Source organism: Dendrobates tinctorius, unplaced genomic scaffold (genome assembly GCF_039654945.1).
Source record: "Dendrobates tinctorius isolate UK_male_01 unplaced genomic scaffold, ASM3965494v1 ptg000048l, whole genome shotgun sequence".
Classification (NCBI taxonomy): Eukaryota; Metazoa; Chordata; class Amphibia; order Anura; family Dendrobatidae; genus Dendrobates; species Dendrobates tinctorius.
This window is the reverse complement of record NW_027361716.1, coordinates 6215001-6239788: the sequence shown is the minus strand read 5'-3', so window position 1 is coordinate 6239788 and position 24788 is coordinate 6215001. Positions and strand designations below refer to the sequence as shown.

The 24788-nt window shown below is 37.9% G+C and overlaps 11 non-coding genes across 11 annotated transcripts; all 11 read left to right on the top strand.

Annotated features, from left to right (window-relative positions):
- The first annotated feature begins 2753 nt into the window (after nt 1–2753).
- TRNAC-ACA (transfer RNA cysteine (anticodon ACA)) lies at nt 2754–2835 on the top strand. The gene has a single exon. It is a non-coding gene; the product is annotated as a tRNA-Cys (tRNA).
- Nucleotides 2836–4338: 1503 nt separating this feature from the next.
- TRNAS-AGA (transfer RNA serine (anticodon AGA)) lies at nt 4339–4420 on the top strand. The gene has a single exon. It is a non-coding gene; the product is annotated as a tRNA-Ser (tRNA).
- Nucleotides 4421–5075: 655 nt separating this feature from the next.
- Nucleotides 5076–5147, top strand: TRNAQ-UUG (transfer RNA glutamine (anticodon UUG)). The gene has a single exon. It is a non-coding gene; the product is annotated as a tRNA-Gln (tRNA).
- Nucleotides 5148–6015: 868 nt separating this feature from the next.
- On the top strand, nt 6016–6097 carry TRNAS-UGA (transfer RNA serine (anticodon UGA)). Its single transcript has one exon. It is a non-coding gene; the product is annotated as a tRNA-Ser (tRNA).
- A 1642-nt stretch (nt 6098–7739) lies between these two features.
- On the top strand, nt 7740–7821 carry TRNAS-AGA (transfer RNA serine (anticodon AGA)). Its single transcript has one exon. It is a non-coding gene; the product is annotated as a tRNA-Ser (tRNA).
- A 1654-nt stretch (nt 7822–9475) lies between these two features.
- TRNAS-UGA (transfer RNA serine (anticodon UGA)) lies at nt 9476–9557 on the top strand. Its single transcript has one exon. It is a non-coding gene; the product is annotated as a tRNA-Ser (tRNA).
- Nucleotides 9558–11198: 1641 nt separating this feature from the next.
- TRNAS-AGA (transfer RNA serine (anticodon AGA)) lies at nt 11199–11280 on the top strand. The gene has a single exon. It is a non-coding gene; the product is annotated as a tRNA-Ser (tRNA).
- Nucleotides 11281–11932: 652 nt separating this feature from the next.
- Nucleotides 11933–12004, top strand: TRNAQ-UUG (transfer RNA glutamine (anticodon UUG)). The gene has a single exon. It is a non-coding gene; the product is annotated as a tRNA-Gln (tRNA).
- A 5651-nt stretch (nt 12005–17655) lies between these two features.
- Nucleotides 17656–17737, top strand: TRNAS-UGA (transfer RNA serine (anticodon UGA)). Its single transcript has one exon. It is a non-coding gene; the product is annotated as a tRNA-Ser (tRNA).
- Nucleotides 17738–18392: 655 nt separating this feature from the next.
- Nucleotides 18393–18464, top strand: TRNAQ-UUG (transfer RNA glutamine (anticodon UUG)). Its single transcript has one exon. It is a non-coding gene; the product is annotated as a tRNA-Gln (tRNA).
- A 5801-nt stretch (nt 18465–24265) lies between these two features.
- TRNAS-UGA (transfer RNA serine (anticodon UGA)) lies at nt 24266–24347 on the top strand. The gene has a single exon. It is a non-coding gene; the product is annotated as a tRNA-Ser (tRNA).
- Nucleotides 24348–24788: the final 441 nt, after the last annotated feature.

Genomic DNA, 24788 nt, shown 5'->3' with positions numbered 1-24788 from the left:
TTTCATATGCTTTATTCAGCACAACAAGCCGCAGCCATGACTGTGTAATGGTTGGTTCCATGGTGTAATGGTTAGCACTCTGGACTTTGAATCCTGTTATCTGAATTCAAATCTCAGTGGAACCTGGGCACACATTTCAATTTTTCCATCTGCACTCAGATCGACGATGCCCAATGTCAATGATGAAACAAGCAATTTAAAATCCACATAATAAAAGACAAAAAAAGAGTTCAAGGATTCATGGAATACCATGGTCAAAGCTGTCAATCAAGTAGGATTAGCAAAAATTAAAATTGTCTATGTCACTCATTGTCTATGTCATACCAAGCAATCTCATACTCTGTGACTTGAGTCAATATTCACATAACACTCTTTCCAAGTGGGTGAATCTGACAAGGTTTTTGAAACCAAAATGGCTTCAGGAAGTGTTTTTGATTTTTCTCTAAGCCATCTTTTCTTGTGTTTTCCAGAATTTCCTAAAGTGCCTTATAAACATTTTTGGTGGTGTTTTTCTAAAAATTCTTTCCGGCGTCTTTTGAATGTGTTTTGTGGCTTTTTTTGTAGCACACAAAAGTCAATCAGGACCCTTTATAGGGTCTTTCGAACCTAACCGTTGACTTGTATTATAGGTATGGAGCTGTTCAAAGTGAAAAACAGCTGAAGATTGATATGGTAATTTCAGTTAACCGCTGGACATTTTTGGAAACTTGAGATGGTTAATAGACGCTCCAAAGCCTGATCAAATGAACATCAAGTCTTTTTTACTTGGAAATGATTATGTTCAGTCTTCTCAGCATTTTTGGATTATTTTTAAAGATGTTTTTGGAGCTGACTGACTCCAAATCCACATTATGAAGAGGGAAAAGCTTTAAACTGTGAATAGTTCCCATTGATGATGACTTTAAATCAGATTTTTGCATTTTACTGAGACCTTGTATTTTCTTTTCATTTTCTGAGATGTCTTCCAGAGGGTTGATCACTGAGCTTGATCATGGTGCTATTAGAAAACATGTGTGAAACTCATAACAGCTTGACGTCCGAGTAGTCGTGGCCGAGTGGTTAAGGCGATGGAATAGAAATCCATTGGGGTCTCCCCGCGCAGGTTCAAATCCTGCTGTCTATGTTTCAATAACTTTTTGACCTTTTATCTTTGTTGTTCAATTTGCATCTTTACTAGTCTATTCCCCATGACAGTGATCTGTGATGGAGCGAGTTTCTAGGACCAAACTGACTTTATCTTTGACTGTTCTTTAGATAATCTATTCTGGAGCAACATTACATGTGCGACTTGCCGCTAATCAAAAGAAGCACCGTGGGTGCCATCAGGTAAGAGGTTTTTCTCTTGATCTTGTCCAGCAGCCACAGACCGCTGTCCTGGCTAATGGACTGGGACATGCACTTTGATTTGCACAAACCTTAAATTATCTCTCAGATGAAGCCTTTTACCATGCAATGCTAATCTTTATCAATTACTGGATGAATAGTTTTCTAACAGTATAAGTTTTGCAATTTATTTTTTTCACACTTTTTCCAAGTAACAGATACAGCAATCTTTTTACTAGCCACTTTTCATCAACATTTCAAACTGTCCTAGCTGTGATATCGTGGAAATGTTGGTAAATTTGTGGAATGAAAGGTTATAAGATATCAATTTACCATTGTGTATGATTTCAGATTTGCACTGCAGCTTTAGAGCCTGTTTTCGCCATCGTTCACGATTTCATATGCTTTATTCAGCACAACAAGCCGCAGCCATGACTGTATAATGGTTGGCTCCATGGTGTAATGGTTAGCACTCTGTACTTTCCTGTGATCTGAGTTCAAATCTCAGTGGAACCTGGGCGCACATTTCAATTTTTCCATCTGCACTCAGATCGACGATGCCCAATGTTTATGATGAAACAAGCAATTTAAAATCCATATAATAAAAGACAAAAAAAGAGTTCAAGGATTCATGGAACACCATGGTCAAAGCTGTCAATCAAGTAGGATTAGCAAAAATTAAAATTGTCTATGTCACTCATTGTCTATGTCATACCAAGCAATCTCATACTCTGTTACTTGAGTCAATATTCGCATAACACTCTTTCCAAGTGGGTGAATCTGACAAGGATTTGAAGCCAAAATGGCTTCAGGAAGTGTTTTTGATTTTTCTCTAAGCCATCTTTTCTTGTGTTTTCCAGAATTTCCTAAAGTGCCTTATAAACATTTTTGGTGGTGTTTTTCTAAAAATTCTTTTCGGCGTCTTTTGAATGTGTTTTGTGGCTTTTTTTGTAGCACACAAAAGTCAATCAGGACCCTTTATAGGGTCTTTCGAACCTTACCGTTGACTTGTATTATAGGTATGGAGCTGTTCAAAGTGAAAAACAGCTGAAGATTGATATGGTAATTTCAGTTAACCGCTGAACATTTTTGGAAACTTGAGATGGTTAATAGACGCTCCAAAGCCTGATCAAATGAACATCAAGTCTTTTTTACTTGGAAATGATTATGTTCAGTCTTTTCAGCATTTTGGATTATTTTTAAGGATGTTTTTGGAGCTGACTGACTCCAAATCCACATTATGAAGAGGGAAAAGCTTTATACTGTGAATGGTTCCCTTGGATGATGAATTTAAATCAGATTTTTGCATTTTACTGAGACCTTGTATTTTCTTTTCATTTTCTGAGATGTCTTCCAGAGGGTTGATCACTGAGCTTGATCATGGTGATATTAGATAACATGTGTGAAACTCATAACAGCTTGACGTCCGAGTAGTCGTGGCCGAGTGGTTAAGGCGATGGACTACAAATCCTTTGGGGTCTCCCCGTGCAGGTTCATATCCTGCCAACTACGTCTGTGTTTCAATAACTGTTTGACCTTTTATCTTTGTTGTTCAATTTGCATGTTTACTAGTCTATTCCCCATGACAGTGATCTGTGATGGAGCGAGTTTCTAGGACCAAACTGACTTTATCTTTGACTGTTCTTTAGATAATCTATTCTGGAGCAACATTACATGTGCGACTTGCCGCTAATCAAAAGAAGCACAGTGGGTGCCTTCAGGTAATAGGTTTTTCTCTTGATCTTGTCCAGCAGCCACAGACCTCTGTCCTGGCTAAAGGACTGGGACATGCACTTTGATTTGCACAAACCTTAAATTATCTCTCAGATGAAGCCTTTTACCATGCAATGCAAATCTTTATCAACTACTGGATGAACAGTTTTCTAACAGTATAAGTTTTGCAATTTATTTTTTTCACACTTTTTCCAAGTAACAGATACAGCAATCTTTTTACTAGCCACTTTTCATCAACATTTCAAACTGTCCTAGCTGTGATATCGTGGAAATGTTGGTAAATTTGTGGAATGAAAGGTTATAAGATATCAATTTACCATTGTGTATGATTGCAGATTTGCACTGCAGCTTTGGAGCCTGTTTTCGCCATCGTTCACGATTTCATATGCTTTATTCAGCACAACAAGCCGCAGCCATGATTGCGTCATGGTTGGTTCCATGGTGTAATGGTTAGCACCATTTTTATGATGAAACAAGCAATTTAAAATCCACATAATAATAGACAAAAAAAGAGTTCAAGGACTCATGGTCAAAGCTGTCAATATCAATCATTGTCTATGTCATACCAAGCAATCTCATACTCTGTGACTTGAGTCAATATTCACATAACACTCTTTCCAAGTGGGTGAATCTGACAAGGATTTGAAGCCAAAATGGCTGCAGGAAGTGTTTTCAATTTTTCTCTAAGCCATCTTTTCTTGTGTTTTCCAGAATTTCCTAAAGTGCCTTATAAACATTTTTGGTGGTGTTTTTCTAAAAATTCTTTTCGGCGTCTTTTGAATGTGTTTTGTGGCTTTTTTTGTAGCACACAAAAGTCAATCAGGACCCTTTATAGGGTCTTTCGAACCTTACCCTTGACTTGTATTATAGGTATGGAGCTGTTCAAAGTGAAAAACAGCTGAAGATTGATATGGTAATTTCAGTTAACCGCTGGACATTTTTGGAAACTTGAGATGGTTAATAGACGCTCCAAATCCTGATCAAATGAACATCAAGTCTTTTTTACTTGGAAATGATTATGTTCAGTCTTCTCAGCATTTTTGTATTATTTTTAAGGATGTTTTTGGAGCTGACTGACTCCAAATCCACATTATGAAGAGGGAAAAGCATTAAACTGTGAATGGTTCCCATTGATGATGACTTTAAATCAGATTTTTGCATTTTACTGAGACCTTCTTTTTCTTTTCTATTTCTGAGATGTCTTCCAGAGGGTTGATCACTGAGCTTGATCATGGTGCTATTAGAAAACGTGTGTGAAACTCATAACAGCTTGACGTCTGAGTAGTCGTGGCCGAGTGGTTAAGGCGATGGGCTAGAAATCCATTGGGGTCTCCCCGCGCAGGTGCAAATCCTGCCGACTACGTCTATGTTTAAAATAACTTTTTGACCTTTTCTCTTTGTTGTTCAATTTGCATGTTTACTAGTCTATTCCCCATGACAGTGATCTGTGATGGAGCGAGTTTCTAGGACCAAACTGACTTTATATTTGACTGTTCTTTAGATAATCTATTCTGGAGCAACATTACATGTGTGACTTGCAGCTAATCAAAAGAAGCATCGTGGGTGCCATCAGGTAAGAGGTTTTTCTCTTGATCTTGTCCAGCAGCCACAGACCGCTGTCCTGGCTAATGGACTGGGACATGCACTTTGATTTGCACAAACCTTAAATTATCTCTCAGATGAAGCCTTTTACCATGCAATGCTAATCTTTATCGACTACTGGATGAACAGTTTTCTAACAGTATAAGTTTTGCAATTTATTTTTTTCACACTTTTTCCAAGTAACAGATACAGCAATCTTTTTACTAGCCACTTTTCATCAACATTTCAAACTGTCCTAGCTGTGATATCGTGGAAATGTTGGTAAATTTTTGGAATGAAAGGTTATAAGATATCAATTTACCATTGTGTATGATTGCAGATTTGCACTGCAGCTTTGGAGCCTGTTTTCGCCATCGTTCACGATTTCATATGCTTTATTCAGCACAACAAGCCGCAGCCATAGCTATGTCATGGTTGGTTCCATGGTGTAATGGTTAGCACTCTGGACTTTGAATCCAGTGATCTGAGTTCAAATCACAGTGGAACCTGGGCACACATTTCGATTTTTCCATCTGCACTCAGATCGACGATTTAAAATCCACATAATAAAAGACAAAAAAAGAGTTCAAGGATTCATGGTCGAAGCTGTCAATATCACTCATTGTCTATGTCATAACAAGCAATCTCATACTCTGTGACTTGAGTCAATATTCACATAACACTCTTTCCAAGTGGGTGAATCTGACAAGGATTTGAAGCCAAAATGGCTTCAGGAAGTGTTTTTGATTTTTCTCTAAGCCATCTTTTCTTGTGTTTTCCAGAATTTCCTAAAGTGCCTTATAAACCTTTTTGGTGGTGTTTTTCTAAAAATTCTTTTCGGCGTCTTTTGAATGTGTTTTGTGGCTTCTTTTGTAGCACACAAAAGTCAATCAGGACCCTTTATAGGGTCTTTCGAACCTTACCGTTGACTTGTATTACAGGTATGGAGCTGTTCAAAGTGAAAAACATCTGAAGATTGATATGGTAATTTCAGTTAACCGCTGGACATTTTTGGAAACTTGAGATGGTTAATAGATGCTCCAAAGCCTGATCAAATGAACATCAAGTCTTTTTTACTTGGAAATGATTATGTTCAGTCTTCTCAGCATTTTCGGATTATTTTTAAGGATGTTTTTGGAGCTGACTGACTCCAAATCCACATTATGAAGAGGGAAAAGCTTTAAACTGTGAATGGTTCCCATTGATGATGACTTTAAATCAGATTTTTGCATTTTACTGAGACCTTGTATTTTCTTTTCATTTTCTGAGATGTCTTCCAGAGGGTTGATCACTGAGCGTGATCATGGTGCAATAACTTGGTGCAATAGTTTTCTAATAAGAAAACATGTGTGAAGCTCATAACAGCTTGCCATCCGAGTAGTCGTGGCCGAGTGGTTAAGGCGATGGACTTGAAATCCATTGGGGTCTCCCCGCGCAGGTTCAAATCCTGCCGACTACGTCTATGTTTCAATAACTTTTTGACCTTTTATCTTTTTTGTTCAATTTGCATGTTTACTAGTCTATTCCCCATGACAGTGATCTGTGATGGAGCGAGTTTCTAGGACCAAACTGACTTTATCTTTGATTGTTCTTTAGATAATCTATTCTGGAGCAACATTACATGTGCGACTTGTCGCCAATCAAAAGAAACACCGTGGGTGCCATCAGGTAAGAGGTTTTTCTCTTGATCTTGTCCAGCAGCCACAGACCGCTGTCCTGGCTAATGGACTGGGACATGCACTTTGATTTGCACAAACCTTAAATTATCTCTCAGATGAAGCCTTTTACCATGCAATGCTAATCTTTATCGACTACTGGATGAACAGTTTTCTAACAGTATAAGTTTTGCAATTTATTTTTTTCACACTTTTTCCAAGTAACAGATACAGCAATCTTTTTACTAGCCACTTTTCATCAACATTTCAAACTGCACTAGCTGTGATATCGTGGAAATGTTGGTAAATTTGTGGAACGAAAGGTTATAAGATATCAATTTACCATTGTGTATGATTGCAGATTTGCACTGCAGCTTTGGAGCCTGTTTTCGCCATCGTTCACGATTTCATATGCTTTATTCAGCAAAACAAGCTGCAGCCATGATTGCGTCATGGTTGGTTCCATGGTGTAATGGTTAGCACTCTCGACTTTGGATCCAGTGATCTGAGTTGAAATCTCAGTAGAACCTCAGCACACATTTTGATTTTTCCATCTGCACTCAGATCGACGATGCCCAATGTTTATGATGAAACAAGCAATTTAAAATACACATAATAAAAGACAAAAAAAGAGTTCAAGGATTCATGGAATACCATGGTCAAAGCTGTCAATCAAGTAGGATTAGCAAAAATTAAAATTGTCTGTCACTCATTGTCTATGTCATACGAAACAATCTCATACTCTGTGACTTGAGTCAATATTCACATAACACTCTTTCCAAGTGGGTGAATCTGACAAGGATTTGAAGCCAAAATGGCTTCAGGAAGAGTTTTTGATTTTTCTCTAAGCCATCTTTTCTTGTGTTTTCCAGAATTTCCTAAAGTGCCTTATAAACATTTTTGGTGGTGTTTTTCTAAAAATTCTTTTCGGCGTCTTTTGAATGTGTTTTGTGGCTTTTTTTGTAGCACACAAAAGTCAATCAGGACCCTTTATAGGGTCTTTCGAACCTTACCCTTGACTTGTATTATAGGTATGGAGCTGTTCAAAGTGAAAAACATTTGAAGATTGATATGGTAATTTCAGTTAACCGCTGGACATTTTTGGAAACTTGAGATGATTAATAGACGCTCCAAAGCCTGATCAAGTGAACATCAAGTCTTTTTTACTTGGAAATGATTATGTTCAGTCTTCTCAGCATTTTCAGATTATTTTTAAGGATGTTTTTGGAGCTGACTGACTCCAAATCCACATTATGAAGAGGGAAAAGCTTTAAACTGTGAATGGTTCCCATTGATGATGATGACTTTAAATCAGATTTTTGCATTTTACTGAGACCTTGTATTTTCTTTTCATTTTCTGAGATGTCTTCCAGAGGGTTGATCACTGAGCTTGATCATGGTGCTATTAGAAAACGTGTGTGAAACTCATAACAGTTTGATGTCCGAGTAGTCGTGGCCGAGTGGTTAAGGAGATGGACTAGAAATCCATTGGGGTCTCCCCGCGCAGGTTCAAATCCTGCCGACTATGTCTGTTTTAATATCTTTTTGACCTTTTATCTTTGTTGTTCAATTTGCATGTTTACTAGTCTATTCCCCATGACAGTGATCTGTGATGGAGCGAGTTTCCAGGACCAAACTGATTTTATCTTTGACTGTTCTTTAGATAATCTATTCTGGAGCAACATTACATGTGCGACTTGCCGCTAATCAAAAGAAGCACCGTGGGTGCCATCAGGTAAGAGGTTTTTCTCTTGATCTTGTCCAGCAGCCACAGACCGCTGTCCTGGCTAATGGACTGGGACATGCACTTTGATTTGTACAAACCTTAAATTATCTCTCAGATGAAGCCCTTTACCATGCAATGCTAATCTTTATCGACTACTGGATGAACTGTTTTCTAACAGTATAAGTTTTGCAATTTATGTTTTTCACACTTTTTCCAAGTAACAGATACAGCAATCTTTTTACTAGCCACTTTTCATCAACATTTCAAACTGCGCTAGCTGTGATATCGTGGAAATGTTGGTAAATTTGTGGAATGAAAGGTTATAAGATATCAATTTACCATTTTGTACGATTGCAGATTTGCACTGCAGCTTTGGAGCCTGTTTTCGCCATCGTTCACGATTTCATATGCTTTATTCAGCAAAACAAGCCGCAGCCATGATTGCGTCATGGTTGGTTCCATGGTGTAATGGTTAGCACTCTGGACTTTGAATCCAGTGATCTAAGTTGAAATCTCAGTATAACCTGAGCACACATTTTGATTTTTCCATCTGCACTCAGATCGACGATGCCCAATGTTTATGATGAAACAAGCAATTTAAAATCCACATAATAAAAGACAAAAAAAGAGTTCAAGGATTCATGGAATACCATCGTCAAAGCAGTAGGATTAGGATCAAGTAGGATTAGCAAAAATTAAAATTGTCTATGTCATACCAAACAATCTCATACTCTGTGAATAGAGTCAATATTCACATAACACTCTTTCCAAGTGGGTTAATCTGACAAGGATTTGAAGCCAAAATGGCTGCAGGAAGTGTTTTCGATTTTTCTCTAAGCCATCTTTTCTTGTGTTTTCCAGAATTTCCTAAAGTGGCTTATAAACATTTTTGGTGGTGTTTTTCTAAAAATTCTTTTCGGCGTCTTTTGAATGTGTTTTGTGGCTTCTTTTGTAGCACACAAAAGTCAATCAGGACCCTTTATAGGGTCTTTCGAACCTTACCGTTGACTTGTATTACAGGTATGGAGCTGTTCAAAGTGAAAAACATCTGAAGATTGATATGGTAATTTCAGTTAACCGCTGGACATTTTTGGAAACTTGAGATGGTTAATAGATGCTCCAAAGCCTGATCAAATGAACATCAAGTCTTTTTTACTTGGAAATGATTATGTTCAGTCTTCTCAGCATTTTCGGATTATTTTTAAGGATGTTTTTGGAGCTGACTGACTCCAAATCCACATTATGAAGAGGGAAAAGCTTTAAACTGTGAATGGTTCCCATTGATGATGACTTTAAATCAGATTTTTGCATTTTACTGAGACCTTGTATTTTCTTTTCATTTTCTGAGATGTCTTCCAGAGGGTTGATCACTGAGCTTGATCATGGTGCAATAACTTGGTGCAATAGTTTTCTAATAAGAAAACATGTGTGAAGCTCATAACAGCTTGACATCCGAGTAGTCGTGGCCGAGTGGTTAAGGCGATGGACTTGAAATCCATTGGGGTCTCCCCGCGCAGGTTCAAATCCTGCCGACTACGTCTATGTTTCAATAACTTTTTGACCTTTTATCTTTTTTGTTCAATTTGCATGTTTACTAGTCTATTCCCCATGACAGTGATCTGTGATGGAGCGAGTTTCTAGGACCAAACTGACTTTATCTTTGATTGTTCTTTAGATAATCTATTCTGGAGCAACATTACATGTGCGACTTGTCGCCAATCAAAAGAAACACCGTGGGTGCCATCAGGTAAGAGGTTTTTCTCTTGATCTTGTCCAGCAGCCACAGACCGCTGTCCTGGCTAATGGACTGGGACATGCACTTTGATTTGCACAAACCTTAAATTATCTCTCAGATGAAGCCTTTTACCATGCAATGCTAATCTTTATCGACTACTGGATGAACAGTTTTCTAACAGTATAAGTTTTGCAATTTATTTTTTTCACACTTTTTCCAAGTAACAGATACAGCAATCTTTTTACTAGCCACTTTTCATCAACATTTCAAACTGCACTAGCTGTGATATCGTGGAAATGTTGGTAAATTTGTGGAACGAAAGGTTATAAGATATCAATTTACCATTGTGTATGATTGCAGATTTGCACTGCAGCTTTGGAGCCTGTTTTCGCCATCGTTCACGATTTCATATGCTTTATTCAGCAAAACAAGCTGCAGCCATGATTGCGTCATGGTTGGTTCCATGGTGTAATGGTTAGCACTCTGGACTTTGGATCCAGTGATCTGAGTTGAAATCTCAGTAGAACCTCAGCACACATTTTGATTTTTCCATCTGCACTCAGATCGACGATGCCCAATGTTTATGATGAAACAAGCAATTTAAAATACACATAATAAAAGACAAAAAAAGAGTTCAAGGATTCATGGAATACCATGGTCAAAGCTGTCAATCAAGTGGATTAGCAAAAATTAAAATTGTCTGTCACTCATTGTCTATGTCATACGAAGCAATCTCATACTCTGTGACTTGAGTCAATATTCACATAACACTCTTTCCAAGTGGGTGAATCTGACAAGGATTTGAAGCCAAAATGGCTTCAGGAAGAGTTTTTGATTTTTCTCTAAGCCATCTTTTCTTGTGTTTTCCAGAATTTCCTAAAGTGCCTTATAAACATTTTTGGTGGTGTTTTTCTAAAAATTCTTTTCGGCGTCTTTTGAATGTGTTTTGTGGCTTTTTTTGTAGCACACAAAAGTCAATCAGGACCCTTTATAGGGTCTTTCGAACCTTACCCTTGACTTGTATTATAGGTATGGAGCTGTTCAAAGTGAAAAACATCTGAAGATTGATATGGTAATTTCAGTTAACCGCTGGACATTTTTGGAAACTTGAGATGATTAATAGACGCTCCAAAGCCTGATCAAGTGAACATCAAGTCTTTTTTACTTGGAAATGATTATGTTCAGTCTTCTCAGCATTTTCGGATTATTTTTAAGGATGTTTTTGGAGCTGACTGACTCCAAATCCACATTATGAAGAGGGAAAAGCTTTAAACTGTGAATGGTTCCCATTGATGATGATGACTTTAAATCAGATTTTTGCATTTTACTGAGACCTTGTATTTTCTTTTCATTTTCTGAGATGTCTTCCAGAGGGTTGATCACTGAGCTTGATCATGGTGCTATTAGAAAACGTGTGTGAAACTCATAACAGTTTGATGTCCGAGTAGTCGTGGCCGAGTGGTTAAGGAGATGGACTAGAAATCCATTGGGGTCTCCCCGCGCAGGTTCAAATCCTGCCGACTATGTCTGTTTTAATATCTTTTTGACCTTTTATCTTTGTTGTTCAATTTGCATGTTTACTAGTCTATTCCCCATGACAGTGATCTGTGATGGAGCGAGTTTCCAGGACCAAACTGATTTTATCTTTGACTGTTCTTTAGATAATCTATTCTGGAGCAACATTACATGTGCGACTTGCCGCTAATCAAAAGAAGCACCGTGGGTGCCATCAGGTAAGAGGTTTTTCTCTTGATCTTGTCCAGCAGCCACAGACCGCTGTCCTGGCTAATGGACTGGGACATGCACTTTGATTTGTACAAACCTTAAATTATCTCTCAGATGAAGCCCTTTACCATGCAATGCTAATCTTTATCGACTACTGGATGAACAGTTTTCTAACAGTATAAGTTTTGCAATTTATGTTTTTCACACTTTTTCCAAGTAACAGATACAGCAATCTTTTTACTAGCCACTTTTCATCAACATTTCAAACTGCGCTAGCTGTGATATCGTGGAAATGTTGGTAAATTTGTGGAATAAAAGGTTATAAGATATCAATTTACCATTGTGTATGATTGCAGATTTGCACTGCAGCTTTGGAGCCTGTTTTCGCCATCGTTCACGATTTCATATGCTTTATTCAGCAAAACAAGCCGCAGCCATGATTGTGTCATGGTTGGTTCCATGGTGTAATGGTTAGCACTCTGGACTTTGAATCCAGTGATCTGAGTTCAAATCTCAGCAGAACCTGGGCACACATTTTGATTTTTCCATCTGCACTCAGATCGACGATGCCCAATGTTTATGATGAAACATGCAATTTAAAATCCACATAATAAAAGACAAAAAAAGAGTTCAAGGATTCATGGAATACCATCGTCAAAGCAGTAGGATTAGGATCAAGTAGGATTAGCAAAAATTAAAATTGTCTATGTCATACCAAACAATCTCATACTCTGTGAATAGAGTCAATATTCACATAACACTCTTTCCAAGTGGGTTAATCTGACAAGGATTTGAAGCCAAAATGGCTGCAGGAAGTGTTTTCGATTTTTCTCTAAGCCATCTTTTCTTGTGTTTTCCAGAATTTCCTAAAGTGGCTTATAAACATTTTTGGTGGTGTTTTTCTAAAAATTCTTTTCGGCGTCTTTTGAATGTGTTTTGTGGCTTTTTTTGTAGCACACAAAAGTCAATCAGGACCCTTTATAGGGTCTTTCGAACCTTACCCTTGACTTGTATTATAGGTATGGAGCTGTTCAAAGTGAAAAACAGCTGAAGATTGATATGGTAAATTCAGTTAACTGTTGGACATTTTTTGGAAACATCAGATGGTTAATAGACGCTCCAAAGCCTGATCAAATGAACATCAAGTCTTTTTTACTTGGAAATGATTATGTTCAGTCTTCTCAGCATTTTCGGATTATTTTTAAGGATGTTTTTGGAGCTGACTGACTCCAAATCCACATTATGAAGAGGGAAAAGCTTTAAACTGTGAATGGTTCCCATTGATGATGACTTTAAATCAGATTTTTGCATTTTACTGAGACCTTGTATTTTCTTTTCTTTTTCTGAGATGTCTTCCAGAGGGTTGATCACTGAGCTTGATCATGGTGCTATTAGAAAACGTGTGTGAAACTCATAACAGCTTTATGTCTGATTAGTTGTGGCTGAGTGGTTAAGGTGATGGACTAGAAATCCATTGGGGTCTCTCTGCGCAGGTTCAAATCCTGCCGACTACGTCTGTTTTAATATCTTTTTGACCTTTTATCTTTGTTGTTCAATTTGCATGTTTACTAGTCTATTCCCCATGACAGTGATCTGTGATGGAGTGAGTTTCCAGGACCAAACTGATTTTATCTTTGACTGTTCTTTAGATAATCTATTCTGGAGCAACATTACATGTGCGACTTGCCGCTAATCAAAAGAAGCACCGTGGGTGCCATCAGGTAAGAGGTTTTTCTCTTGATCTTGTCCAGCAGCCACAGACCGCTGTCCTGGCTAATGGACTGGGACATGCACTTTGATTTGTACAAACCTTAAATTATCTCTCAGATGAAGCCTTTTACCATGCAATGCTAATCTTTATCGACTACTGGATGAACAGTTTTCTAACAGTATAAGTTTTGCAATTTATGTTTTTCACACTTTTTCCAAGTAACAGATACAGCAATCTTTTTACTAGCCACTTTTCATCAACATTTCAAACTGTGCTAACTGTGATATCGTGGAAATGTTGGTAAAATTGTGGAATGAAAGGTTATAAGATATCAATTTATCATTGTGTATGATTGCAGATTTGCACTGCAGCTTTGGAGCCTGTTTTCGCCATCGTTCACGATTTCATATGCTTTATTCAGCACAACAAGCCGCAGCCATGACTATGTGAAGGTTGGTTCCATGGTGTAATGTTTAGCACTCTGGACATTGAATCCAGTGATCTGTGTTCAAATCTCAGTGGAACCTGGGCACAAATTTCAATTTTTCCATGTGCACTCAGATCGACGATGCCCAATGTTTATGATGAAACAAGCAATTTAAAATCCACATAATAAAAGACAAAAAAAGAGTTCAAGTAGGATTAGCAAAAATTAAAATTGTCTATATCACTCATTGTCTATGTCATACCAAGCAATCTCATACTCTGTGACTTGAGTCAATATTCACATAACACTCTTTCCAAGTGGCTGAATCTGACAAGGATTTGAAGCCAAAATGGCTTCAGGAAGTGTTTTTGATTTTTCTCTAAGCCATCTTTTCTTGTGTTTTCCAGAATTTCCTAAAGTGCCTTATAAACATTTTTGGTGGTGTTTTTCTAAATATTCTTTTCGGCGTCTTTTGAATGTGTTTTGTGGCTTTTTTTGTAGCACACAAAAGTCAATCAGGACCCTTTATAGGGTCTTTCGAACCTTACCGTTGACTTGTAGTATAGGTATGGAGCCGTTCAAAGTGAAAAACAGCTGAAGATTGATATGGTAATTTCAGTTAACCGCTAGACATTTTTGGAAACTTGAGATGGTTAATAGACGCACCAAAGCCTGATCAAATGAACATCAAGTCTTTTTTACTTGGAAATGATTATGTTCAGTCTTCTCAGCATTTTCGTATTATTTTTAAGGATGTTTTTGGAGCTGACTGACTCCAAATCCACATTATGAAGAGGGAAAAGCATTAAACTGTGAATGGTTCCCATTGATGATGACTTTAAATCAGATTTTTGCATTTTACTGAGACCTTGTGTTTTCTTTTCTTTTTCTGAGATGTCTTCCAGAGGGTTGATCACTATGCTTGATCATGGTGCTATTAGAAAACGTGTGTGAAACTCATAACAGCTTGACGTCTGAGTAGTCGTGGCCGAGTGGTTAAGGTGATGGGCTAGAAATCCATTTGTGTCTCCCCGCGCAGGGTGCAAATCCTGCCGACTACGTCTATGTTTAAAATAACTTTTTGACCTTTTATCTTTGTTGTTCAATTTGCATGTTTACTAGTCTATTCCCCATGACAGTGATCTGTGATGGAGCGAGTTTCCAGGACCAAACTGATTTTATCTTTGACTGTTCTTTAGATAATCTATTCTGGAGCAACATTACATGTGCGACTTGCCGCTAATCAAAAGAAGCACCGTGGGTGCCATCAGGTAAGAGGTTTTTCTCTCGATCTTGTCCAGCAGCCACAGACCGCTGTCCTGGCTAATGGACTGGGACATGCACTTTGATTTGCACAAACCTTAAATTATCTCTCAGATGAAGCCTTTTACCATGCAATGCTAATCTTTATCGACTACTGGATGAACAGTTTTCTAACAGTATAAGTTTTGCAACTTATTTTTTTCACACTTTTTCCAAGTAACAGATACAGCAATCTTTTTACTAGCCACTTTTCATCAACATTTCAAACTGCGCTAGCTGTGATATCGTGGAAATGTTGGTAAATTTGTGGAATGAAAGGTTATAAGATATCAATTTACCATTGTGTATGATTGCAGATTTGCACTGCAGCTTTGGAGCCTGTTTTCGCCATCGTTCACGATTTCATAAGCTTTATATGAGTATTCTCATACTCTGTGACTTGAGTCAATATTCACATAACACTCTTTCCAAGTGGGTGAATCTGACAAGGATTTGAAGCCAAAATGGCTTCAGGAAGTGTTTTTGATTTTTCTCTAAGCCATCTTTTCTTGTGTTTTCCAGAATTTCCTAAAGTGCCTAATAAACATTTTTGGTGGTGTTTTTCTAAAAATTCTTTTCGGCGTCTTTTGAATGTGTTTTGTGGCTTTTTTTGTAGCACACAAAAGTCAATCAGGACCCTTTATAGGGTCTTTCGAACCTTACCCTTGACTTGTATTATAGGTATGGAGCTGTTCAAAGTGAAAAACATCTGAAGATTGATATGGTAATTTCAGTTAACCGCTGGACATTTTTGGAAACTTGAGATGGTTAATAGACGCTCCAAAGCATGATCAAATGAACATCAAGTCTTTTTTACTTGGAAATGATTATGTTCAGTCTTCTCAGCATTTTCGAATTATTTTTAAGGATGTTTTTGGAGCTGACTGACTCCAAATCCACATTATGAAGAGGGAAAAGCTTTAAACTGTGAATGGTTCCCATTGATGATGATGACTTTAAATCAGATTTTTGCATTTTACTGAGACCTTGTATTTTCTTTTCATTTTCTGAGATGTCTTCCAGAGGGTTGATCACTGAGCTTGATCATGGTGCTATTAGAAAACGTGTGTGAAACTCATAACAGCTTGACGTCTGAGTAGTCGTGGCCGAGTGGTTAAGGCGATGGGCTAGTAATCCTTTGGGTCTCCCCGCGCAGGTGCAAATCCTGCCGACTACGTCTATGTTTAAAATAACTTTTTGACCTTTTATCTTTGTTGTTCAATTTGCATGTTTACTAGTCTATTCCCCATGACAGTGATCTGTGAAGGAGCGAGTTTCTAGGACCAAACTGACTTTATATTTGACTGTTCTTTAGATAATCTATTCTGGAGCAACATTACATGTGCGACTTGCCGCTAATCAAAAGAAGCATCGTGGGTGCCATCAGGTAAGAGGTTTTTCTCTTGATCTTGTCCAGCAGCCACAGACCGCTGTCCTGGCTAATGGACTGGGACATGCACTTTGATTTGCACAAACCTTAAATTATCTCTCAGATGAAGCCTTTTACCATGCAATGCTAATCTTTATCGACTACTGGATGAACAGTTTTCTAACAGTATAAGTTTTGCAATTTATTTTTTTCACACTTTTTCCAAGTAACAGAAACAGCAATCTTTTTACTAGCCACTTTTCATCAACATTTCAAACTGTCCTAGCTGTGATATCGTGGAAATGTTGGTAAATTTGTGGAATGAAAGGTTATAAGATATCAATTTACCATTGTGTATGATTGCAGATTTGCACTGCAGCTTTGGAGCCTGTTTTTGCCATCGTTCACGATTTCATATGCTTTATTCAGCACAACAAGCCGCAGCCATGACTATGTCATGGTTGGTTCCATGGTGTAATGGTTAGCACTCTGGACTTTGAATCCAGAGTGCATTTAGATTTTTCCATCTGCACTCAGATCGACGATGCCCAATGTTTATGATGAAACAAGCAATTTAAAATCCACATAATAAAAGACAAAAAAAGGATTCATGGTCAAAGCTGTCAATATCACTCATTGTCTATGTCATACCAAGCAATCTCATACTCTGTGACTTGAGTCAATATTCACATAACACTCTTTCCAAGTGGGTGAATCTGACAAGGATTTGAAGCCAAAATGGCTTCAGGAAGTGTTTTTGATTTTTCTCTAAGCCATCTTTTCTTGTGTTTTCCAGAATTTCCTAAAGTGCCTTATAAACATTTTTGGTGGTGTTTTTCTAAAAATTCTTTTCGGCGTCTTTTGAATGTGTTTTGTGGCTTTTTTTGTAGCACACAAAAGTCAATCAGGACCCTTTATAGGGTCTTTCGAACCTTACCGTTGACTTGTATTATAGGTATGGAGCTGTTCAAAGTGAAAAACAGCTGAAGATTGATATGGTAATTTCAGTTAATGGCTGGACATTTTTGGAAACTTGAGATGGTTAATAGACGCTCCAAAGCCTGATCAAATGAACATCAAGTCTTTTTTACTTGGAAATGATTATGTTCAGTCTTCTCAGCATTTTCGGATTATTTTTAAGGATGTTTTTGGAGCTGACTGACTCCAAATCCACATTATGAAGAGGGAAAAGCTTTAAACTGTGAATGGTTCCCATTGATGATGACTTAAAATCAGATTTTTGCATTTTACTGAGACCTTGTATTTTCTTTTCATTTTCTGAGATGTCTTCCAGAGGGTTGATCACTGAGCATTATCATGGTGCTATTAGAAAACATGTGTGAAGCTCATAACAGCTTGACGTCCGAGTAGTCGTGGCCGAGTGGTTAAGGCGATGGACTTGAAATCCATTGGGGTCTCCCCGCGCAGGTGCAAATCCTGCCGACTACGTCTATGTTTAAAATAACTTTTTGACCTTTTATCTTTGTTGTTCAATTTGCATGTTTACTAGTCTATTCCCCATGACAGTGATCTGTGATGGAGCGAGTTTCTAGGACCAAACTGACTTTATATTTGACTGTTCTTTAGATAATCTATTCTGAAGCAACATTACATGTGCGACTTGCCGCTAATCAAAAGAAGCACCGTGGGTGCCATCAGGTAAGAGGTTTTTCTCTTGATCTTGTCCAGCAGCCACAGACCGCTGTCCTGGCTAATGGACTGGGACATGCACTTTGATTTGCACAAACCTTAAATTATCTCTCAGATGAATCCTTTTACCATGCAATGCTAATCTTTATCGACTACTGGATGAACAGTTTTCTAACAGTATAAGTTTTGCAATTTATTTTTTTCACACTTTTTCCAAGTAACAGATACAGCAATCTTTTTACTAGCCACTTTTCATCAACATTTCAAACTGTCCTAGCTGTGATATCGTGGAAATGTTGGTAAATTTGTGGAATGAAAGGTTATAAGATATCAATTTACCATTGTGTATGATTGCAGATTTGCACTGCAGCTTTGGAGCCTGTTTTCGCCATCGTTCACGATTTCATATGCTTTATTCAGCACAACAAGCCGCAGCCATGACTATGACATGGTTGGTTCCATGGTGTAATGGTTAGCACTCTGGACATTGAATCCAGTGATCTGAGTTCAAATCTCAGTGGAACCTGGGCACACATTTCGATTTTTCCATCTGCACTCAGATCGACGATGCCCAATGTTTATGATGAAACAAGCAATTTAAAATCCACATAATAAAAGACAAAAAAAGAGTTCAAGGATTCATGGTCAAAGCTGTCAATATCACTCATTGTCTATGTCATACCAAGCAATCTCATACTCTGTGACTTGAGTCAATATTCACATAACACTATTTCCAAGTGGGTGAATCTGACAAGGATTTGTAGCCAAAATGGCTTCAGGAAGTGTTTTTGATTTTTCTCTAAGCCATCTTTTCTTGTGTTTTCCAGAATTTCCTAAAGTGCCTTATAAACATTTTTGGTGGTGTTTTTCTAAAAATTCTTTTCGGCGTCTTTTGAATGTGTTTTGTGGCTTTTTTTGTAGCACACAAAAGTCAATCAGGACCCTTTATAGGATCTTTCGAACCTTACCGTTGACTTGTATTATAGGTATGGAGCTGTTCAAAGTGAAAAACAGCTGAAGATTGATATGGTAATTTCAGTTAACCGCTGGACATTTTTGGAAACTTGAGATGGTTAATAGATGCTCCAAAGCCTGATCAAATGAACATCAAGTCTTTTTTACTTGGAAATGATTATGTTCAGTCTTCTCAGCATTTTCGGATTATTTTTAAGGATGTTTTTGGAGCTGACTGACTCCAAATCCACATTATGAAGAGGGAAAAGCTTTAAACTGTGAATGGTTCCCATTGATGATGACTTTAAATCAGATTTTTGCATTTTACTGAGACCTTGTATTTTCTTTTCATTTTCTGAGATGTCTTCCAGAGGGTTGATCACTGAGCGTGATCATGGTGCTATTAGAAAACATGTGTGAAGCTCATAACAGGTTGACGTCCGAGTAGTCGTGGCCGAGTGGTTAAGGCGATGGACGTAGTCGGCAGGTTCAAATCCTGCCGACTACGTCTATGTTTCAATAACTTTTTGACCTTTTATCTTTGTTGTTCAATTTGCATGTTTACTAGTCTATTCCCCATGACAGTGATCTGTGATGGAGCGAGTTTCTAGGACCAAACTGACTTTATCTTTGACTGTTCTTTAGATAATCTTTTCTGGAGCAACATTACATGTGCGACTTGCCGCTAATCAAAAGAAGCACCGTGGGTGCCATCAGGTAAGAGGTTTTTCTCTTGATCTTGTCCAGCAGCCACAGACCGCTGTCCTGGCTAATGGACTGGGACATGCACTTTGATTTGCACAAACCTTAAATTATCTCTCAGATGAAGCCTTTTACCATGCAATGCTAATCTTTATCAACTACTGGATGAACAGTTTTCTAACAGTATAAGTTTTGCAATTTATTTTTTTCATACTTTTTCCAAGTAACAGATACAGCAATCTTTTTACTAGCCACTTTTCATCAACATTTCAAACTGTCCTAGCTGTGATATCATGGAAATGTTGGTAAATTTGTGGAATGAAAGGTTATAAGATATCAATTTACCATTGTGTATGATTGCAGATTTGCACTGCAGCTTTGGAGCCTGTTTTCGCCATCGTTCACGATTTCATATGCTTTATTCAGCACAACAAGCCGCAGCCATGACTGTGTAATGGTTGGTTCCATGGTGTAAAGGTTAGCACTCTGGATTTTGAATCCTGTTATCTGAATTCAAATCTCAGTGGAACCTGGGCACAAATTTCAATTTTTCCATCTGCACTCAGATCGATGATGCCCAATGTTTATGATAGAATCATAGAATCGTAGAGTTGGAAGGGACCTCCTGGGCCATCTGGTCCAAACCCCTGCTCAAAGCAGGATTCGCTAAATCATCCCAGTCAGATGTCTGTCCAGCCTCTGTTTGAAGACTTCCATTGAAGGAGAACTCACCACTTCTCGTGGCAGCCTGTTCCACTCATTGATCACTCATGAAACAAGCAATTTAAAATACACATAATAAAAGACAAAAAAGGGTTCAAGGATTCATGGAATACCATGGTCAAAGCTGTCAATCAAGTAGGATTAGCAAAAATTAAAATTGTCTATGTCATACCAAGCAATCTCATACTCTGTGACTTGAGTCAATATTCACATAACACTCTTTCCAAGTGGGTGAATCTGACAACGATTTGAAGCCAAAATGGCTTCAGGAAGTGTTTTTGATTTTTCTCTAAGCCATCTTTTCTTGTGTTTTCCAGAATTTCCTAAAGTGCCTTATAAACATTTTTGGTGGTGTTTTTCTAAAAATTCTTTTCGGCGTCTTTTGAATGTGTTTTGTGGCTTTTTTTGTAGCACACAAAAGTCAATCAGGACCCTTTATAGGGTCTTTCGAACCTTACCGTTAACTTGTATTATAGGTATGGAGCTGTTCAAAGTGAAAAACAGCTGAAGATTGATATGGTAATTTCAGTTAACCGCTGGACATTTTTGGAAACTTGAGATGGTTAATAGACGCACCAAAGCCTGATCAAATGAACATCAAGTCTTTTTTACTTGGAAATGATTATGTTCAGTCTTCTCAGCATTTTCGTATTATTTTTAAGGATGTTTTTGGAGCTGACTGACTCCAAATCCACATTATGAAGAGGGAAAAGCATTAAACTGTGAATGGTTCCCATTGATGATGACTTTAAATCAGATTTTTGCATTTTACTGAGACCTTGTGTTTTCTTTTCTTTTTCTGAGATGTCTTCCAGAGGGTTGATCACTATGCTTGATCATGGTGCTATTAGAAAACGTGTGTGAAACTCATAACAGCTTGACGTCTGAGTAGTCGTGGCCGAGTGGTTAAGGTGATGGGCTAGAAATCCATTTGGGTCTCCCCGCGCAGGGTGCAAATCCTGCCGACTACGTCTATGTTTAAAATAACTTTTTGACCTTTTATCTTTGTTGTTCAATTTGCATGTTTACTAGTCTATTCCCCATGACAGTGATCTGTGATGGAGCGAGTTTCCAGGACCAAACTGATTTTATCTTTGACTGTTCTTTAGATAATCTATTCTGGAGCAACATTACATGTGCGACTTGCCGCTAATCAAAAGAAGCACCGTGGGTGCCATCAGGTAAGAGGTTTTTCTCTCGATCTTGTCCAGCAGCCACAGACCGCTGTCCTGGCTAATGGACTGGGACATGCACTTTGATTTGCACAAACCTTAAATTATCTCTCAGATGAAGCCTTTTACCATGCAATGCTAATCTTTATCGACTACTGGATGAACAGTTTTCTAACAGTATAAGTTTTGCAACTTATTTTTTTCACACTTTTTCCAAGTAACAGATACAGCAATCTTTTTACTAGCCACTTTTCATCAACATTTCAAACTGCGCTAGCTGTGATATCGTGGAAATGTTGGTAAATTTGTGGAATGAAAGGTTATAAGATATCAATTTACCATTGTGTATGATTGCAGATTTGCACTGCAGCTTTGGAGCCTGTTTTCGCCATCGTTCACGATTTCATAAGCTTTATATGAGTATTCTCATACTCTGTGACTTGAGTCAATATTCACATAACACTCTTTCCAAGTGGGTGAATCTGACAAGGATTTGAAGCCAAAATGGCTTCAGGAAGTGTTTTTGATTTTTCTCTAAGCCATCTTTTCTTGTGTTTTCCAGAATTTCCTAAAGTGCCTAATAAACATTTTTGGTGGTGTTTTTCTAAAAATTCTTTTCGGCGTCTTTTGAATGTGTTTTGTGGCTTTTTTTGTAGCACACAAAAGTCAATCAGGACCCTTTATAGGGTCTTTCGAACCTTACCCTTGACTTGTATTATAGGTATGGAGCTGTTCAAAGTGAAAAACATCTGAAGATTGATATGGTAATTTCAGTTAACCGCTGGACATTTTTGGAAACTTGAGATGGTTAATAGACGCTCCAAAGCATGATCAAATGAACATCAAGTCTTTTTTACTTGGAAATGATTATGTTCAGTCTTCTCAGCATTTTCGAATTATTTTTAAGGATGTTTTTGGAGCTGACTGACTCCAAATCCACATTATGAAGAGGGAAAAGCTTTAAACTGTGAATGGTTCCCATTGATGATGATGACTTTAAATCAGATTTTTGCATTTTACTGAGACCTTGTATTTTCTTTTCATTTTCTGAGATGTCTTCCAGAGGGTTGATCACTGAGCTTGATCATGGTGCTATTAGAAAACGTGTGTGAAACTCATAACAGCTTGACGTCTGAGTAGTCGTGGCCGAGTGGTTAAGGCGATGGGCTAGTAATCCTTTGGGTCTCCCCGCGCAGGTGCAAATCCTGCCGACTACGTCTATGTTTAAAATAACTTTTTGACCTTTTATCTTTGTTGTTCAATTTGCATGTTTACTAGTCTATTCCCCATGACAGTGATCTGTGAAGGAGCGAGTTTCTAGGACCAAACTGACTTTATATTTGACTGTTCTTTAGATAATCTATTCTGGAGCAACATTACATGTGCGACTTGCCGCTAATCAAAAGAAGCATCGTGGGTGCCATCAGGTAAGAGGTTTTTCTCTTGATCTTGTCCAGCAGCCACAGACCGCTGTCCTGGCTAATGGACTGGGACATGCACTTTGATTTGCACAAACCTTAAATTATCTCTCAGATGAAGCCTTTTACCATGCAATGCTAATCTTTATCGACTACTGGATGAACAGTTTTCTAACAGTATAAGTTTTGCAATTTATTTTTTTCACACTTTTTCCAAGTAACAGAAACAGCAATCTTTTTACTAGCCACTTTTCATCAACATTTCAAACTGTCCTAGCTGTGATATCGTGGAAATGTTGGTAAATTTGTGGAATGAAAGGTTATAAGATATCAATTTACCATTGTGTATGATTGCAGATTTGCACTGCAGCTTTGGAGCCTGTTTTTGCCATCGTTCACGATTTCATATGCTTTATTCAGCACAACAAGCCGCAGCCATGACTATGTCATGGTTGGTTCCATGGTGTAATGGTTAGCACTCTGGACTTTGAATCCAGAGTGCATTTAGATTTTTCCATCTGCACTCAGATCGACGATGCCCAATGTTTATGATGAAACAAGCAATTTAAAATCCACATAATAAAAGACAAAAAAAGGATTCATGGTCAAAGCTGTCAATATCACTCATTGTCTATGTCATACCAAGCAATCTCATACTCTGTGACTTGAGTCAATATTCACATAACACTCTTTCCAAGTGGGTGAATCTGACAAGGATTTGAAGCCAAAATGGCTTCAGGAAGTGTTTTTGATTTTTCTCTAAGCCATCTTTTCTTGTGTTTTCCAGAATTTCCTAAAGTGCCTTATAAACATTTTTGGTGGTGTTTTTCTAAAAATTCTTTTCGGCGTCTTTTGAATGTGTTTTGTGGCTTTTTTTGTAGCACACAAAAGTCAATCAGGACCCTTTATAGGGTCTTTCGATCCTTACCGTTGACTTGTATTATAGGTATGGAGCTGTTCAAAGTGAAAAACAGCTGAAGATTGATATGGTAATTTCAGTTAACGGCTGGACATTTTTGGAAACTTGAGATGGTTAATAGACGCTCCAAAGCCTGATCAAATGAACATCAAGTCTTTTTTACTTGGAAATGATTATGTTCAGTCTTCTCAGCATTTTCGGATTATTTTTAAGGATGTTTTTGGAGCTGACTGACTCCAAATCCACATTATGAAGAGGGAAAAGCTTTAAACTGTGAATGGTTCCCATTGATGATGACTTAAAATCAGATTTTTGCATTTTACTGAGACCTTGTATTTTCTTTTCATTTTCTGAGATGTCTTCCAGAGGGTTGATCACTGAGCATTATCATGGTGCTATTAGAAAACATGTGTGAAGCTCATAACAGCTTGACGTCCGAGTAGTCGTGGCCGAGTGGTTAAGGCGATGGACTTGAAATCCATTGGGGTCTCCCCGCGCAGGTGCAAATCCTGCCGACTACGTCTATGTTTAAAATAACTTTTTGACCTTTTATCTTTGTTGTTCAATTTGCATGTTTACTAGTCTATTCCCCATGACAGTGATCTGTGATGGAGCGAGTTTCTAGGACCAAACTGACTTTATATTTGACTGTTCTTTAGATAATCTATTCTGAAGCAACATTACATGTGCGACTTGCCGCTAATCAAAAGAAGCACCGTGGGTGCCATCAGGTAAGAGGTTTTTCTCTTGATCTTGTCCAGCAGCCACAGACCGCTGTCCTGGCTAATGGACTGGGACATGCACTTTGATTTGCACAAACCTTAAATTATCTCTCAGATGAAGCCTTTTACCATGCAATGCTAATCTTTATCAACTACTGGATGAACAGTTTTCTAACAGTATAAGTTTTGCAATTTATTTTTTTCATACTTTTTCCAAGTAACAGATACAGCAATCTTTTT